The sequence below is a fragment of the Pezoporus flaviventris genome, unplaced genomic scaffold (assembly GCF_033815535.1).
Source record: "Pezoporus flaviventris isolate CSIRO_AGI_PZ_B2104156 unplaced genomic scaffold, CSIRO_AGI_Pfla_v1 ptg000047l, whole genome shotgun sequence".
NCBI classification, from domain to species: Eukaryota; Metazoa; Chordata; class Aves; order Psittaciformes; family Psittacidae; genus Pezoporus; species Pezoporus flaviventris.
Window position 1 is genome coordinate 7,760,363 of NW_026892595.1, and position 17,410 is coordinate 7,777,772.

At 47.5% G+C, this 17,410-nt stretch overlaps 1 protein-coding gene across 4 annotated transcripts in view; it reads right to left on the reverse strand.

Annotated features, from left to right (window-relative positions):
* Positions 1 to 17,410, reverse strand: part of JCAD (junctional cadherin 5 associated) — a 63,137-nt gene that overhangs the window by 17,078 nt on the left and 28,649 nt on the right. The window contains exon 1 of one of the 4 annotated variants that reach the window (XM_061468162.1): positions 14,519 to 14,635. The exons of 2 other annotated variants lie outside the window; for them this stretch is intronic. The gene's annotated coding sequence lies outside the window, so the exon portion shown is untranslated. Of the gene's footprint in view, positions 1 to 14,518; positions 14,636 to 17,410 lie in introns of those variants that run through there. One more of the 4 variants, XM_061468159.1, reaches the window with a different exon arrangement.

The following is a 17,410-nucleotide window of genomic DNA, read 5'->3' on the forward strand; positions in this document are numbered from 1 at the left end:
TTCAGTGTTCTTCAGCATCAAACAGATGAAGCAAAGTGCATGCAGATTCTGACAAATCATGTGCCGACCTTCCCTAGGCAATACACCTCCATGCAGTCAGCCCAGCAGCAGATGCTGCACTGCTGCTGACTCAGCCTGTTCCACTGAAGAATTCACTGGTGATTGCAGCTTTCAGATGTCACTAAGTGATCTCATAAAACCACTTTGCACCGGAGGTAAGCTCACACTTTCTGTAAAAAACAATTTTTTTCTAGTCATGGAGAGGTGTATTCTGTATTACATTTGGAGTTGCTGCAGGAGGGGGTGGATTACAAGGCAGCATGCCTCTCCCTACAGCTCTGCATATTCTATTAAGAAAAAAATGTTCACATGAACAAGGACAAAATATGCATGAGAACAAAAATTAATTTTATGCAACCACATGAGAAACCCAGGTAATATCATGCATACCCCAGCTAAACAGTCTGGTTTTACAGATTACTTTGTTTTCAGCCTCTTGGTCTCCTGGAAGGAGTAATCCTCCAGAGTAATAAGGAGTAATCAGTAATCCTCAACTAGAATAATACAAACCCTAAGACTTCAAGCACAGTCTATTTTTACAACACAACTGCACTGTGTAAAATGATTGGCAACAACCTGAGATGATCGTGTCTGTTGTGTCTCAATGACTTCCAAGTCATGGGACAGTCATGACTTCTCTTCCTGGTCAGCGGGGCTGACCTCAATTCTGCACTGCTAGAGCAAAGATCCAGTAAACTCAGTTAGTTGGCTGGCAACAATCTTTATTTTCTAAATCACTCTCACATCTTTATGGAATTATGGCAACTATAGAATACCCATTCTCCCAGAGTTTCAAAATCCTTGAAAGATAATGATCTATTCTGTAGGTTGTGTGTAATGATGGACCCATTCTGATACATTCCTCCGTGCTTGGGCTGTATTACTAGAATCATAGAATCATAGAATCGTTAGGGTTCAAAAGGACCTTAAGATCATCTAGTTCCAACCCCTCTACCATGGGCAGGGACACCTTATGCTAAATCATATCACTCAAGGCTCTGTCCAACCTGGTCTTGAACACTGTCAGGGATGGAGCATTCACAACCTCCCTGGGGAACCCATTCCAGTCCCTCACTACCCTAACAGGAAAAAATTTCCTCCTTATATCCAATCTAAACTTCCCCTGTTTAAGTTTTAACCCGTTACCCCTTGTCCTATCACTACAGTTTCTAATGAAGAGTCCCTCTCCAGCATCCCTATAGGCCCCCTTCAGATATTGAAAGGCTGCTATGAGGTCTCCACACAGCCTTCTCTTCTCCAGGATGAACAGCCCCAACTTCCTCAGCCTCTCTTCATACGGGAGGTGCTCCAGTCCCCTGATCATCCTCGTGGCCCTTCTCTGGACTTGTTCCAACTGTCTCATGTCCTTTTTATGCTGAGGACACCAGAACTGCACACAATACTCCAGGTGAGGTCTCACAAGAGCAGAGTAGAGGGGCAGGATCACCTCCTTCAACCTGCTGGTCATGCTCCTTTTGATGCAGCCCAGGATACGGTTGCCCTTCTGGGCTGTGCGCGCACACTGAAGCCGGCTCATGTTCATTTTCTCATCAAACAACACCCCCAAGTCCTTCTCCGCAGCGTTGCTCTGAATCTCTTCTCTGCCCAACCTGTAGCTGTGCCTGGGATTGCTCCGACCCAGGTGTAGGACCTTGCACTTGGCATGGTTAAACTTCATGAGGTTGGCATCAGCCCACCTCATAAGCGTGTCAAGGTCCCTCTGGATGGCATTCCTTCCCTCCAGGGTATCAACCGAACCACTCAGCTTGCTGTCATCGGCAAACCTGCTGAGGGCGCACTCAATCCCACTGTCCATGTCAGTGACAAAGATGTTGAACCAAGACCGGTCCCAACACCGATCCCCGAGGGACACCACTCGTTACTGGTCTCCAGCTGGACATTGAGCCATTGACCACAACTCTTTGCATGCGGCCAGCCAGCCAGTTCTTCATCCACCAAGTGGTCCATCCGTCAAACTGATGTCACTCCAATTTAGAGACAAAGATGTTGTGTGGGACAGTGTCGAACGCCTTACACAACTCCAGGTAGATGACATCAGCTGCTCTACCCCTGTCCATCAGTTCTGTAGCCCCATCATAGAAGGCCACCAAGTTGGTCAGGCAGGATTTCCCCTTAGTGAAGCCATGCTGGCTGTCACCAAGCACCTTGTTGTTTTTCATGTGCCTTAGCATGCCTTCCAGGAGAATCTGCTCCAAGATTTTGCCAGGCACAGAGGTGAGACTGACTGCTCTGTAGTTCCCTGGGCCATCCATTTTCTCCTTCTTGAAAATGGGGGTTATATTTTCCCTTTTCCCACTCATCGGGAACTTCACCTGACTGCCATGATTTCTCAAATATGATGGCCAGCGGCTTCGCAACTTCATTTGCCAGCTCCTTTGGGACCCGCGGATGGATCTCATCAGGACCCACGGACTTGTGCACGTTCAGATTTTTAAGATGGTCTCGAACCAGTTCCTCTCCTACAGTGGGCCCAAGGTCTTCATTCTCACAGTCCCTGCATCTGCCTTCCAAGACTTGGGTGGTTTGATCAGATCCTTTGCCAGTGAAGACTGAGGCAAAGAAGTCATTCAGAACCTCAGCCTTCTCCAAATCCTGTGTAGCCAGTTCTCCTGAGAGCTTCCTGAGGGGGCCTACATTGTCCCTAGTCTGTTTTTTATTTGCTATGTACTTGTAGAATCCCTTCCTGTTATCTTTAATACCTCTAGCTAAGTTTAATTCTAACTGGGCCTTAGCTTTCCTAACCTGGTCCCTAGCTTCCCGGACAACATCCCTGTACTCTTCCCATGCCACCTGTCCTTGCTTCCACTTATTATAAGCCTCTTTTTTCATTTGAATTTTCCTCAGCAGCTCCTTATCCATCCAAGGAGGTCTCCTGGCCCTCCTGCTGCACTTCCTTCTGGTTGGGATGCAAAGAAGAAAGAAATTAAAACAAAAGGTGGATAAAGAAGTGAAACACACAGAAATAGATCAGTTATGTAAAACAGTTAAGATGATCTTCCCCACACGAAGAGTTCATTTAACATGCCTGGTGAGTACTCTGTGTCCTTAGAAGTAGTAGGTCTACCTGAGGACCAGGAGCCCAGCATCGTCAGCTAGTCAAAACGAGATAGTCTCTGCAAAGATCCTGACAAACAAGTACTTTATACACTGGTTTCTAATGTTCTTCATGGGCAAGAAGAAAGAACTCTGTTCACTGATGTTTACAATTATTTACTTGAGATGAAGCAACTACTGATTTGGCTCCTGTGCATTTATTAGTACTAAAACTCTCAAGCTACGTACACACAGAAGTTGATTGGATGGCTTAGAATGTAAACCAGCTTCTGTGGTGCAGCACTCCATATATTATGGCCACTTTTTGCCTACCCAGCACCCCAACCATTTTCTGCTCCCGCCCTGTCTCCAGGATGCTCTGCAGACTGTGGAGCCGGTCCAGCCAGCCACTCTGGTCCAGCCTGGTATGCAGCTCCTAGGCACACTGGGACACTCTAGCCGCCTCTGCCCTGCACTGCCCACAGCACTTGCCTGAGGAGAGCCCACAGCATGGAAAAACATGCACAGTTTTTATGCAGAGCCACAGTTTAACTGGGAACCTGGAACGCTGCAGAAGTGGCTTTTCAGCTTGAGAGCCTTAAACTGGTTTGTCTCTAGAGCTTTATGAATCTTCTCCCTTTTCACACACGTAACAACTACACACCTTTTAAAAAAAGAGATTATTTGTTTATTTAAAGCTCTATGCTGAAGATATTTTAGGAGTATCCCTTGCTAGAACAGGATTCCAAATGCCTAATAAGCGTTCTGAGTAAGCGAGCCAGCAGTAAGTAAAAGCAGGCAGAAAGCAGAGAGGAGCAGGACACTTCCCTCTTGGAAGAAAGGAAAAGCTCCGTGCGTTATTTTTGAATGCTGACATAAAAGGCTGATTTTCCATCCACTTGCTGCCCTGGACTGTGATAGGAGCCAGGTTCGAGCAGACCAAGGGGAACAGCTGGCTGCTAGAGCTGTTCAGCTTCTAACAAGAGAAAGATCCAATGTGACCACCATAAACAGCAGAAAACAGAGTACTTGCAGGTGCAAGGAAGAAATGTGCTTTTCCTGCTATTATTGTCAGACTGGCTTGGAGCACAGCTTAACCCCCTCTCTCTGCCTCCCACTGTAGTCATGGTGCCATCAGAGAGGCAAAAGCAAGTGGATAAGTAACCTCCAGCCTGTGGGGTTTACTCTGAACCTCCGCTTGGTATTGGTAGTGAGGTGCAATGGTGTGGAAATGCACCATGAGGAGCCAGTGCGACTGTCTCTTCCTGCTCTGCAAATTTACCATGTGTGGAAGGGAAAGCCCTGTGGTGCTATGGGTGGTGGGAAGGCCTGGCTGGGAGCAGGATGCTATCATTGTGCCTGTCACAGCTCCACAATGGGAACAAGGCAGAGAAGCCTGCACCCCTCTGCCTGCCACGGTGCCCTCAGCACCAAAGCCCCCAGTGAGCTCTCCCCAGACCCACCACATAGAGATATGCTCCATGTCTATGGCACAAGCTGCCAGCAGCTGGTAGCAGTGGTGGGCATGGCCACTGGATGGGACGCTGTTAGGACGCATAGAACCAAGTATTGGTTTGGGTTGGAAAGGACCTTAAAGATCACCCAGTTCCAACTCCTTGCTACAGACAGGGACACCTTCCACTAGGCCAGGTTGCTCAAAGCCCTGTCCAACCTGGCCTTGAAAACTGCCAGGATGGGGCAGCCACAGCTTCTCTGGGCAACCTGTGCCAGTGTCTCATAACCCTCACAGTGAATAATCGGCTTGTGCAGTCATGGGGAGGTACCTTCCCCCACATCAAACCTGTCCCGGGCAGCAGAGCCAGAGGCCCTGCTTGAGCAAACCCTGCAGGACATCAACCATATCAGCACATAATGTCCACAAGGACGCCAGCCAGCTTTCCAAACCTGGCTGCAGTGCTGGGATGCTCTTCCCACCCTCCCTTAGATAAATAAATCTAAAAAATAAAATCAAAGGCATTGGATTGGCAGGAGTAACAAAACCATCGCTGCAGTGCTGTCTTGTACATACTCTGTCAGACTGGACCAAAAGAGTGTAGGCTGAGCAGAGCTGCTAATTTGAGGGAAGATCAACAACGCTGGAAAATAGTTTGTTTTTCCAGCAGTCATTTGTTTTGTTTGCCAATGACATCAGTGCTTTCTGATAGGGTTTGCTTCCTGAGGATGCCTGCTATCTTGCCAGCGTTTCCGACTTGTCCCCAGCAGCCGGTACAGCTCCTCATAACACTGGAAACAGGGGCCAAGCTTTTCTCTGGAAACTTCTCAGCAGCACTCTTGGATGCAAAGAAACAAGCATGAATGGCGGAAATCAGCACCAGCCCCCTTGTATGCGGACACAATGGGGATCCACAGCCTCGGCAAGCGGGACACAATGAGACCACCAGACGGAAACATCGTCAGAGCACCTTGTCTCGGGGTGCTCTGTCCAAAGCAGGGATCTCATCCTGGCCCTGAGAAAAGCCACAGTACTCCTGAAAGACACCCCGAAGAAATCTGGTGCTAGAGTTTCCTCTGAGCTGCTTCTAGAGCCCATTCTCAGTGGGGGAAGCACATTGTTTTCTGTCGATAGTCTGCCTTCATCTGCAGGTTTCTTTAGTGGCAGGGGTTCCCAAGCCTTATTATTTTGGAGGGTGGTGGGGGTACCACCACTACATGTACGATGACCAGTACCAGCGATGATGAATGCCAACACTTTCAGCAGTGGCAGAAGCAGCTCTTATGTCCATGCTCTGAAATGGTTTGCATGCCATTCCCACTCTCCCCCCTGCATGATGTTTGGAGCAGTCCATCCACCCTTTACAATCATAGGTTGGAAAAGACCTTTAAGACCATCAAGTCCAAACTTTACCCCAGGACTGCTTTAGTCCTGGTTCCAGAGAGCATCCTGGCACAGCATCCATGTACTGGGTGGGAGACCAGAAGACCTGTCTGCCCTCTGTTCTGTCTCCCCACTCTCTGCTACTTGAAATAAAGTAGAAGGTGGCAATCCTTCAACTGTTTGAATACAGCCCCTGAAGTCCTTCTGCCACATGATTTGCCTGCCCCACCTCTGCAGAACTATTTCTAACATTTTTTGTAAGTGATTCTGTATAACTGCACAGAGGAGAAAACATTGAAGGAACATGATTCATACTGCAAAATGAAGCATACAGACATCATGAATTGCCAAAATCAAGGCACCCTGCACGGACACACAAGTTGCTGCAGTTTGTAATTACATGACTTCAGGCTACTGAATTCTGCAGGACTCATACCTCAGTGGATGTGCAGGCTAGGTGATGCTAGTCTTCCTGGGCTTTATCGACAGCAGCTACCCAAACACTGCTCTGAACACAAAGTTACTAACAGGCTTCTAAATTACAAAGTGCACTATCTAGATAACACATTAAACTAGCTTATCTTCACTCACGTCTGGGTGATATTATTCCCATTTCATATCAGACATGTGCCAGACAGAAGCATTTATGCAGACAGACTAATGTGAAAACAACCCTCTCCATTCTAGGTACCCAGTCTGAAGTGCTTACAACCTGATTATTTTAAAGCCGTTAGCCTTAAAAGTAAGCTAGGTACATTCAAAACAACTGCTGCAAGAATCTAGTGCCTCTCCACATCAGCCCAGTTGTGGTAAGTCAAGCTATCTGCACTGTGAAGACATGGGATGAGCCAAAAAACTGGCTGCAATAATTTATCTGCCGTGCTCTTTTTCCATACCTGTGCCCATCAAATCCAGTACCAATGCTTTTGTCCAGGCAACCCTATATCCCTCCCACCTCTGCTAATTCCTCACCACCATGCAGCCCAATGCATTTCCCACTTCCCACACCCACCTGTCCTCACTGCCCTGCAGATTCCCTTCCCTGCCTTCCCATCTCCTGGTCCCACCAGTCCAGCCACTCTTCCCACACAGCCCATCACCACACTAGCAAGGGGTAAAGTTTGCCCTTACCTCTTGCACCCCTAACAGCTTCTCCTGGTTCACATCCATCACCCCAATTTCCTCCTTCCCCTCCTGATGACCACCTTCTGTCCCATCGACATTTCCAGCAGAAGCACCTCTGCGACTGCTTTCTGCTCCCATGTGCAAGACCCCGTTTCACTTGTACCTGGAAAATGCAGGAACCATCATTATGGAGACAATCCAGCTCCACTGCCACAGCCCCGGGCAAGGGCACCATGCCAGGGCTGTGCAGGGATGCTCTGCTCACACAATGTTGGAGTCATTAGGGCACGAACGCTGTCCTTGCACAGGGCTGGGTCACTGGTGGGCTGCTCAGCACCAGAGGATGTGGAGTTCTGACAGATGGGAGAGAAAAACCTTTGGAAAATGGAGCACCTAGAAACAGGCGAGTCTGCCGAGAACATGCGCAGATGTCTCTGAGCCTTGTCACCACAGATCCTGTTCCCGAACACTGCAGGTCTCAGCGGAACAGCTGGAGGATTTCTTTTCTCTACCCTTTTTAATGTGGGCAAACCAACATTCCTTCTCCTCCCTCCTCCCCCCTAATTTAGCATGGAAACAGCAGAATTGGTTTAGCTGACAATATTAAAATAAATTTTGTCTGTGAAAGAGGCACAACCTGAAAGTCTCAGATCAAGCGATAAAAGCCTGACAGACTACAGCAGTAGCAAACAGGTTCTTGCGGAAGAAGTTTTAATATGAGATGGTACTACTCGCTCAGTCTAAACATAACCCCGAGCTACATCTCAGGAGAATACCTAAGTCTTTGGCCATTGTACTTGCTCCTGTTTTCTCACTCTGGCTTTGCATATGTGCATATGAGAGAGCTTATCAAAACCAAACACATTAAATGAGGCTTTTACCTTCATCATTTCATCTTTTTGGGGACAATAAACTCAGATGGGACTGTAAATGGCAGGCAGCCGTGCATGCAGCTGCCCTGGCATGCTGTGCCCCTGCCTTCCACTGCAGAAACCACATTCACTGGCTTGCAGACACATGCTCCATTGGGAAAGATAAAATTCATGTGCTTGAAGAGCCGTAAACAGCAATGTTCACTGTGATCAAATATTAGATATTTAACACAAAGATAGTCTAGAACACAGGAAAAAAGAGATTAGAGATATGTTGGGTGTATTCAGCTTGGCAGGGCTTAACTAAGCGTAGGCTAGGAGCAAGGAAGGAGCAGGGAACTAGCCAGGGCAGCCTCCAAGCCATGAGTAAATATCTCCTAGAAATTCTCAAGGGATGAGTGAAGGGCAAATATATTCTCTAACTTCAAACAAAAGAGGGAAGAAGACAGATCTGAGATATCATAGACCAAACAGCCTGGCTTTGATATTGATTCAGACAAACTATTATTCAACCCACTTGTAAATACTTATAACAGGTGTTGATTTATCACAAAGCAGGAGGGAGTGAGTGTGTGATCCAGGAGGAGCAGCGGCATTTCTATCACCCTGCTTCCTGCCCTGCACTGCAGCTGCATCCACTCCCACATGATAAAGTCATGAGAAAACAGAAAACACAGACTTGTCAAGAACAAATGAAGTCTAATCAATTTAATTTTCTTCTTTGACAGAGTTGGGAGCACAGTGGGTAGGGAGGAAAAAACAGTAGAAGTCGCACATTGGAAAGAGGAAAGCTTTTGATGGATGCATGTGATAGCCCTACATGCAAACCAGGCAAATACAATTTAGGTATAATTTACTCTTGGTGGGTATACAAATGTTTCACATCTGTACTCGTAGTTATTAAATTCAATGTCAACCTGAAAAGGCACATAAGGGCTGTGCCTGGGGTCTTGTTCTGTTCAGTATTTCCATTAATGACTTGTAAATTAGAATAAAGATTACAATTACAAATCTGTAGGGAGTGCTTCCAGCATTTTCAGGGATTCCAATTAGAATAAAATCTTAATAAATTATAGACCTAGTCTGGAATGACTGACTGAGATACAATACAGGCAGGTGTAAAGCACCATGCCGAAGAAGAAGGATGCGACACAGAAGTGCAGAATGGCGTGGTACAGCAAAAGAGTCTCTGGGGCTAGGGCTGTAAAGAGAGAAGACATCAGGAGTAGTGCAGGGCTTGGTACACACAGGTGAAGAGGCTTGGAGACAGATCAAGATGAGCTTCACATGTCAGGCTCTTGACTCCTGTCAGCCCTATATTCAGTTTTTGGGCCCTACCTCAAGCAAGATGCTGCTGCCTGCTCCTTGCTCACAAGAACAGTAAGAAGTTTTAGAAGTGTGACCCCTGGAGAAGAAGCTACAAGAAGTGGGCTTGTTTAGTTGGAAGGGAAGGAGGGAGGAATGAGGGTGAGAGAATGAGAGATGATAACAAGTTTTAAATATGTCAGGCTGCTAAAAGGCAGTGATAATCTTGTCCTGCTCCCTGTGGCTGTGGAAAACTGAAGGGACTGGTTTAGCATGCAGCAAGGGAGATTTAGGTTAGATATTAGAAGGACCTGTCTAGCCATGATGATAGTGAACCACTGGTAATGCTAGGAAGTTCTGAAGCTCTATCAATAAAAGTTTTCAAGAACAGGCTAAATGAAGATCTGTCAGGGATGGAGCAGATGAAGCTAACTGGAGGCTCAAGAATGGGGTTCTGACCAAAGGACTCATATCAGATCATGGACACGCACCAGGCAAGACTTCAAGAAAGTTCCCATTATGGCCAACACCATACTGAGGCCTTCAAAGCCACTAGTACTACACACATCTCTGCTAACTACATGAGACAAAAACCTGTCAAAGCCATTGCTGGAACATAAGCCAATTTATGTCTTCCAAGGCCACTCTCTCCTATTCATCTCACCGAAATGAAAAAGAAATCTGTGAATTTCTGTGTTTAACCCTCATTACCTGCGGGCAGGAGTTCATATTTTTTCTCTAACACAGAGATTTACAGTCGGTGAAAATTACAGCACACATCCTCTTTGCATTCTTTGAGCAAAAAGTCCTCACTGAAATCACCAAGGAACTGTGCCACAGAATAAATTAATGATACAACGTGTCTCCAATAAAACTAGGAAGTGGGGAGGAGAAGAGGAGTTAAAGAGTTTATTTAACCCTCAGAAGGTAGTTATTCCTGCCTTGTATCTCACCAGTGCAGATGTATCAGCAAACACACTGTGGCATGAGAGTGAGTGCAGAGCATCTCCTGGGGAAGGCCTTAATGAGCGACGGCTGCTCTCCAGGCATTGCCAGCCCTGTTTGTTAGGAGGTTTCAGGTCATATTTAAAAGTGTGCTTTCTCAGATTTGCCAAGAAAAAATGGTAGAGAGCTAGTCTGGGTTTTCTTAAATAATGTGGGTGTTTGAATACTGGGTTCACACAGTGCTGAAACATGTGTCTGAGAGGGTATGGATGGGAGTTTGTATCTGCAATAAGGTTGATTTTTAAATTTGCCATGGACCAATCCAGCAAAGAGTGAGCACTGATTCACTGAGGCTCATAAGCATCCAAATAGAAGTAAACGCATTCATGGGAGGGAGGAAATGTCCAAGCATGCACAGATACCGCTGTTCATATTAGCTGGTTTTCAAAATGTCAAAGGCTTGCTTCCACCGATGACAGAGCAGCACATTACTCCACTGAAATCGGTGCAGACTTTTTTTAGAGAAGGAGCAATTGTTAAAGAGCGCTCACTGCTACTCTGTGCTCCAGATATATCCAGTCCTTAGACCAATTGGCAGCATATGGTGGATTTCCTCAAATGACAGCTTTTGTTTGTCACAACAGCAGAACAAAATAGTACATTTATTAAATAAAGCATAATTAGCTACCTCTTTCCCTCCCAAAAAGGGACTGCAGAAGAGGATATTCTTTAGGACTCTGATGATGTTTCCATGCTGCTTACAATGCTTTTGTATGGAACAAACCACTTCAGTGAAACAATGCACATGGAAACATATTTGATGCTCACATCGAAAATCAAGATGTTAAGGGCTAATAATCCAACCTAAAATATCTATGGTCAAGGTGCTCATAAGCTACTCCTATGCTAGGACTACATAGATCATTATCATTGTCTGCATTTTTTTGAACTGAAAAGTATTCTGTCTGTAAAAACCAAAGAAAAGTATTTCAACAATAACTGTATTAAATCTTTCTTCAATAACTGCATTATATCTTTCCTCAATAATAACTGAATTGAATCTTTCAAAGTAAAAATTGTTAATACGGGATCTACCACATAGTTGAATTTCTTTGAGGTGACAGTGACATGACTTATAGAGCCTGGGCCCTGTGATCAAAAGGATTACACACATTAGCATCCTACTAATCACAGCAGGACAGGCCTGCCCATCAGGCCAGGACTCACGGAGGAGAGATCCGTAAACAAACACTTTCTCCCTCTCAGAAATGTGGCTGGGAGCAGAGGCGCTCCAAGGTTGGTGTGGTCTTCTCCTCTTTCAAAGAGATAAGGATTGTGTCTGCTGGAGTAAATAAATTCTCAGCATAGTCTTAAACTTCTGTTTGTTTACTCATTTTCAGACATTACCATCCTCTCCTGTGTTGTTATCCCTTTTATATTACCCTTGTATGTATAATCAAATGCCCTCTCTTCTGGATTGACCCTCTGTTTCTTCCTGTATTATAGATGCCTTTGATCTATCTTTCTTGCATCTCTGTGTCCTGCCTTGTAGTCTCAGCAGGATTTCCCCCGACCCTTTGCTCTACTAGAAAATAAATGCCAAAATAGCATTTGTATGCATTAGCATAGAACAAAAATAAGACAGATGCTCAAGAAGACTACACGCAAGCACCGCTGCGCTGCTGAGGCACTGAATGTGCTGGGCAGGGCTGTCTACTGGCAAGGCAAACCCAGGCTGGTGAAAGGTGGCCCAGCCTCCGAGCATGGCTGAGCTCCTGGACCAACAAGGCAAGCAGATATCATAACGACGGGGGAAGAAGGACCATCCTAAAATTTCAGATACATCTGTTAACTTTTCCTCCTTCATCACACACTCGGTGACTTGCAGGGTGCCCTTGCACTTCCAAAAAGCAGGATTCAGACTTTAGCTTTTTTTTCCCTTTTTTTTCAACCAGTTTTCAGAACCCCTTCCCTTGCCTCACCATTTGAGATGGTCCAAGTTATGGCTGACAAATTCTATTAATATGCTAACTGTAATACACCTGTGTGACAGAGAGGCTGCTGATGACTTTTGTTCTCTGCAGGCATCGCCAGTACCAGAAAAACTGAGAGTTATCTGTAGCCAGATGTGAAAAGATGCCATCAGTTCATAAAGAGACCTTAACAATTGCATCAAGACCACCAAAAGGCTGACCAGCCCCTTCCTTCATAGCTGGAACTGGTGAGTAAGCTTCCCCAGCATGCTTGAGTCCACTGGCTCTTGAAACAAAGCACAATACCAAGGTTGCAGAAAGTGAGATAACCCTTTCCACTCAAGAAGTGGAAAACAACATCTGTTAAAAACAAATAAACCGGTGCAATAGCCTCAGCGAGAGACCCAGAGGATTTCTGAGATGCAGCTCATGGCTTGGTCAACACATTGTGAACAGCAAATTACAAGACAATTGTTTCATACCAAGCTCTCCCACCCCTGAACTCCCTCAAGGTTAATTAGGATGGCCTCTGGCCAAATTAATTAGAAGAGAAGATTTGGGCAGGACTTTGCTATGCGTTCGTAACTAGTTCCAAGGTGACTGAGAAGTTCAGAAATGCCTCACCTTCCAAATAAAGCCTGCTTTGCAAAACTCGAGCTTACATGTGCCATGTCATTTCTCTGACTATCAGGAGAAACACTTAAAATAATGTTTCCTTACTAATGGCTAAGGCAGAAAAACTTTCTGCATCCTTCCCACCAAACAATATGCCCTTGTTTATTTTTTGTGTGCGTTTTAGGTCATAACAGGCCAGTGAAATTATGCATGTAAAGAACAATATACTACTGTAATATGGTACTTGATACACACAGCCTGGCAGACTCTGAAAGATCTCTTTTCCAAGATTGGGCGCATGCATGTTGCAGCTGGGAGCAATCCTGAACATCACTGTTGGAAGGGAGGATGAAGAAGCAGATGTAGCCTTTGAAACAACAGACTCAATTAGTACTTGAGTTGGTATTATAACATGCTGCGGTGGCACAGCTCAGGAGACCACCCTGCCTGGAGGGGGACAGCCCAGCGCAGCTTCTCTGTCCTGTGGCAGCAACCTGCTTCAATCTCCTCTAGACTCCTGCTGTCCTCAGCATCCTTGGCTAAGGGAACAGCCGGCAGGACCACACTTTTTTCCTCCATGGTGAGTAGTAGAACGGCAAGAGCGTAGTCTATGCACACAGTCGGCACAGAGGCAGGTCTAGCCTCTGTGATTACAAACTAAGCACTGGCGCAAATTGAGGCTCTTGCAGTGGCTGCACCTCTGAGCTACAGAGCCCTTCTCTGTCATTAATCCTATATTCTTTAGTTTGAAGCTGGAAGGCTGCTATTTTCCACGTCTGTTCCCCACAAACAGCAACAGAGCTTCTGGGTAGAATCAGAACTTGCAACACAGAGAAAATGCTTCAGCTCCTGCAAAGAAGTGCAGCTGAATACTTTTCAGCAGGACACAATTCTCAGTGTCACTAGCCAAGATTTAATGTCTTGACTGCATGGATCAGACTGACTACTCGGAACAGTTACATCGTTATTTTCACTTACAGACACGGGCTGGAGTAGCTTAACATGTAGGGTCCATGCCACTCAAAAGCCATTATTTTCAAGTCATTATTCTCAACTTTTTCTCTTTTTTTTTTTCCTCAAAAAAGGAAGGAAGAAACCCCCAAACCCTTAATAGATGCAAGAGTCCTTTGGCACAGATCCAGCGGGAGACTAAGGCCGTAATTTGTAATTCTGAGGCAATTATGAAATGACATAACGGCACAAATCTCCTTCTGACATAACAGCTTTTTTTCTGCATCCCCCGCAACATTACATGGCTTAAAACAACCGCTATAAACGAAATAACCTCAAAATCCCTGTGACTGCTGTGCAAATATCGAAGTAAGACTAAACACCAAGAGGGGCAGCAGCTGACGTTTCAGACCGTGCTGCCCCATCCTGGTCGGTTCAACGGGAGCCACACCGAGTCGCAGCCGGCGCCCCGGGCGCAGGGGAGCACAGCGACGGGCGCTGAATGAAGGTGAGGGGCTCCAGCCGCGGCACCCAGGAATTTCCCTGGGACTCCCGCGAGCTCCAGGGAAACTGGGCCCTGCTCAAGGCTGGGGACGCGGGCGAAGGGACAGGGGCGATGCCGGGAAGGAGAGGAACGAGCAGGTGCAAAGCGGCCAGAGCAGGGACGGGCACCGGGGGGACGCGCCCCGCGGTGCCGCGCATCGCCCTAGGGCACCCCTCCGAGCCCCGATGCCGCTCTCGCCCGCTCCTCCAGCCGCCCACCGCGCCCTGCCAGGACTCACCTCTCCGGGCGGCCGCGCGAGCCCCTCGAGGGTCGGCCGGGGCCGCCTCGCTCAGCGGCCGCGGCAGCCGGGAGGCGCCGAGCCCGCGGCGGGCGGGGAGGGGCGGGGCAGGATGAGGGGGGGGCGGGAGGAGACAAACTCGGTCCGCCCCGTCCCGCCCCCCCCACCTCCCCCCGGGCGCTCTGGCGCTGCCCCGGCCGCCAGCGGGGAGCGTCCCAGGCGGGGAGGGGCGGCTGGGGCCCGCGGGAGATGTGGCGGCGTGCGCTCTTCTTCCCCGTCCCTTCCCGCGGCGGAGCCATGCTTCAGCCTGGGGAAACAGCTCCTTGCCCTTAGCGAGCCCGAGGCACCAGCTGACCAAGCAGGCGTTACACGCTGCCTTCCCACACTGGGATCCGCTGATCCTCCTTTAATCCGTCCCTGGAAACACGTCGGCCTGTGCACGGAGGAGGCGATGCTCTGCGCCCGTGGTAAAACGTGTGTGAGGCACTTGCAAGATGAAAAATGCAAGCCTTGGGAGGTCCGGTTACCATCAAGTACCCACCCGTCACAGACACATGAGATGGGCACTTAACTGTGAATCACAGAACCATAGAATGGTTTGGATTAGAAGGGACCTTAAAGCTCATCTGGTTCCAGCCCCTCTAGGCAGGGACACCTTCCACTAGACCAGGTTGCTCAAAGCCCTATCCAGCCTGGCCAGGTCAAGGACATGTCCAACAGCAGACAGTGCATCCTTCCAAAGAGATAACCCAGAAGGGCCTGACTCGTAAGCCCACACCAGCAGTGGCAGTTCTGCCAGGAACGCGCTCTTACGTGGGGCAGGTTGTTTTCTCCATACAGTTGAACAGGCACCTCCTGCCTCCCTGCTCTGCAGCTGAGCTCAGAAAGACAACTTTCTCAGCACAAGGAATATCTGCAGAAGGGAAGGCTGGGGTCCATCAAGGGTGGAGGGGGGCCAGAGGAGACCCTTTCAAAGCTTGCCGTGACTGCTGGCACTTGGCTGCAAGCCCAAAGGGCTTGTCCTCATCATGGTTTTCACGGTGCAATCTGCAAGCCTTTCTGAATCATAGCTGACTGCCTGCTTCCCCACCTCTCCAGTCCCTGGCATTTATTCAGCCTTTAGAAACAGGTGAATAATTTGCAAATATGTTTTGGTTTAATGACACTCTCAAAAATTATGTTTGTGAATTATTTACTTCAGCAATTTCTTAGGCCCGTCAACTGCTCACCATGCCTTAATTCACTTTTACCCTAGGCTATCAAAGTGCTTTACATGTGTTCATACACTGAGTCCTATTCAATATGTGCTCTAGTTAATAATGGGAAAACAAAGGTATTAAAGTTACACAAGGTCACAGGAGGATTCTATAGGAGAGCCCAGAACTCAGTACAGGTTCCCTGATGCCCCGGTTTTGTAGGGTGCTGGGAATAATTGTCATTGTCCTGCTTTTCTACAGACATCTTTTATCTTCCAGCTATGAGGCTCTGAGCCTGCAGCGCTGACACAAGAAGCATGCATCAAGGGTAATGCCATCAGCAGCAGGGGGACTTCCAGCAGGACGCCTTACACTTCATCCCTGCAGCATTCTCAATGGCTTTGCTGGTTGGGAAACCCCTGTATTTTCCCATGGTAAAACCTTCTGTCTGACACAGTCAGTCAGTAGAAAGTTTGGGTTTTGTCACAGAGCAACTTCTTGTGGGTGTGATGATAGCACAGGTTTCCATGAAGGAAGCTGTGCTGGCACAGGTTACGGTTCGTTATTTAAATTTCTTGACTCTGACAGGCAAATTGGGAGTTGTGGGGGTTTAAATACCTGTCTCTATTGTCTTGTATGAAAAAGATTTCCAGGACAACTTTTCAATCTGCATGGCTGCAGCTCTGAGCTGTTTGCTCTCCTTGGCTGTAGGAGACAGTCCTCTTTACATCCCTCCTTCAGAGCAAAAAAGCTTTTGCTCCCTGTTGGGTAAGTATGAGGCACCGTACAGAGCAGGTCCTTGCTGCTGTAGCTGTCAGCTCTCCATTGGGAAAGCTGCTTCTGAGCTGCCTTTGAGCCAGGAAGAGAGGAGGCAGAGTCTGAAGCTGCCACTCCAGTGAAGGAAAACTGGATCATTTACTGAACACTGTAAAGGTGCACAGGAGAGACATCTTTTTGTCTGGAGGAGGTCATGGGCTGTGAAGAGTATGATAAAAGTGCAAAGGACAGCCCACCTCAGAGCTGCCTCTCTGAACCTGGGGTATTCTTTTGTTACACTTCTGAGCACGCTTTGTGGGCTGCAAAGGGATGTACAGCCCTTGGAATGACTTTGGAGTGCTGCAGTCACTGAAGATTTCCCTTGAGTGAAGTCAAAAGAACAGTTGAGAAGCAGAACTTTCCTCCTTAAAAAAGAAAACAGCCACCCATGCTTCTAGCTCTCCTGCTAAAGAGAAAAGCCTGAAAACCTGAGCGGAAATCATCTCCATGGTCAGACACCAGAAAGCAAATTGCATGATTTTTGAAACAATATCTGGGGCATCTCTCAGGCTGGATTCACAGTTAACTACCAATGAGAGCTGGCAGCCCCACCTTGTGTCCAAGCAGGATTGCCCAGAGGGCTGGTGTAACACATGAAGCCATTGGTCTGTGATTTGGGAAGTCTGGGTGCTGTGCTCCTCAGTGACAGCACAACTTTCAGAGGCTCCCTTTGCTCCTGCTGCATCTTGCCCACTCTCTGTTAGAGAGCAAACTCTTTGGGCAGATGTTGCTCCTGGTTTTGCCTTAGCTCAGTGCCCACATCAGTAAGGCTGTGGTCTCAGGTGGCTACTACAATGCAGAGTGTGACTGCCAGGAGAAGGGTGAAGATGAGAAAAAACAGAGGAGGCAGGAAAGCAATTCTGCTTTTCAGTGGTTGGAG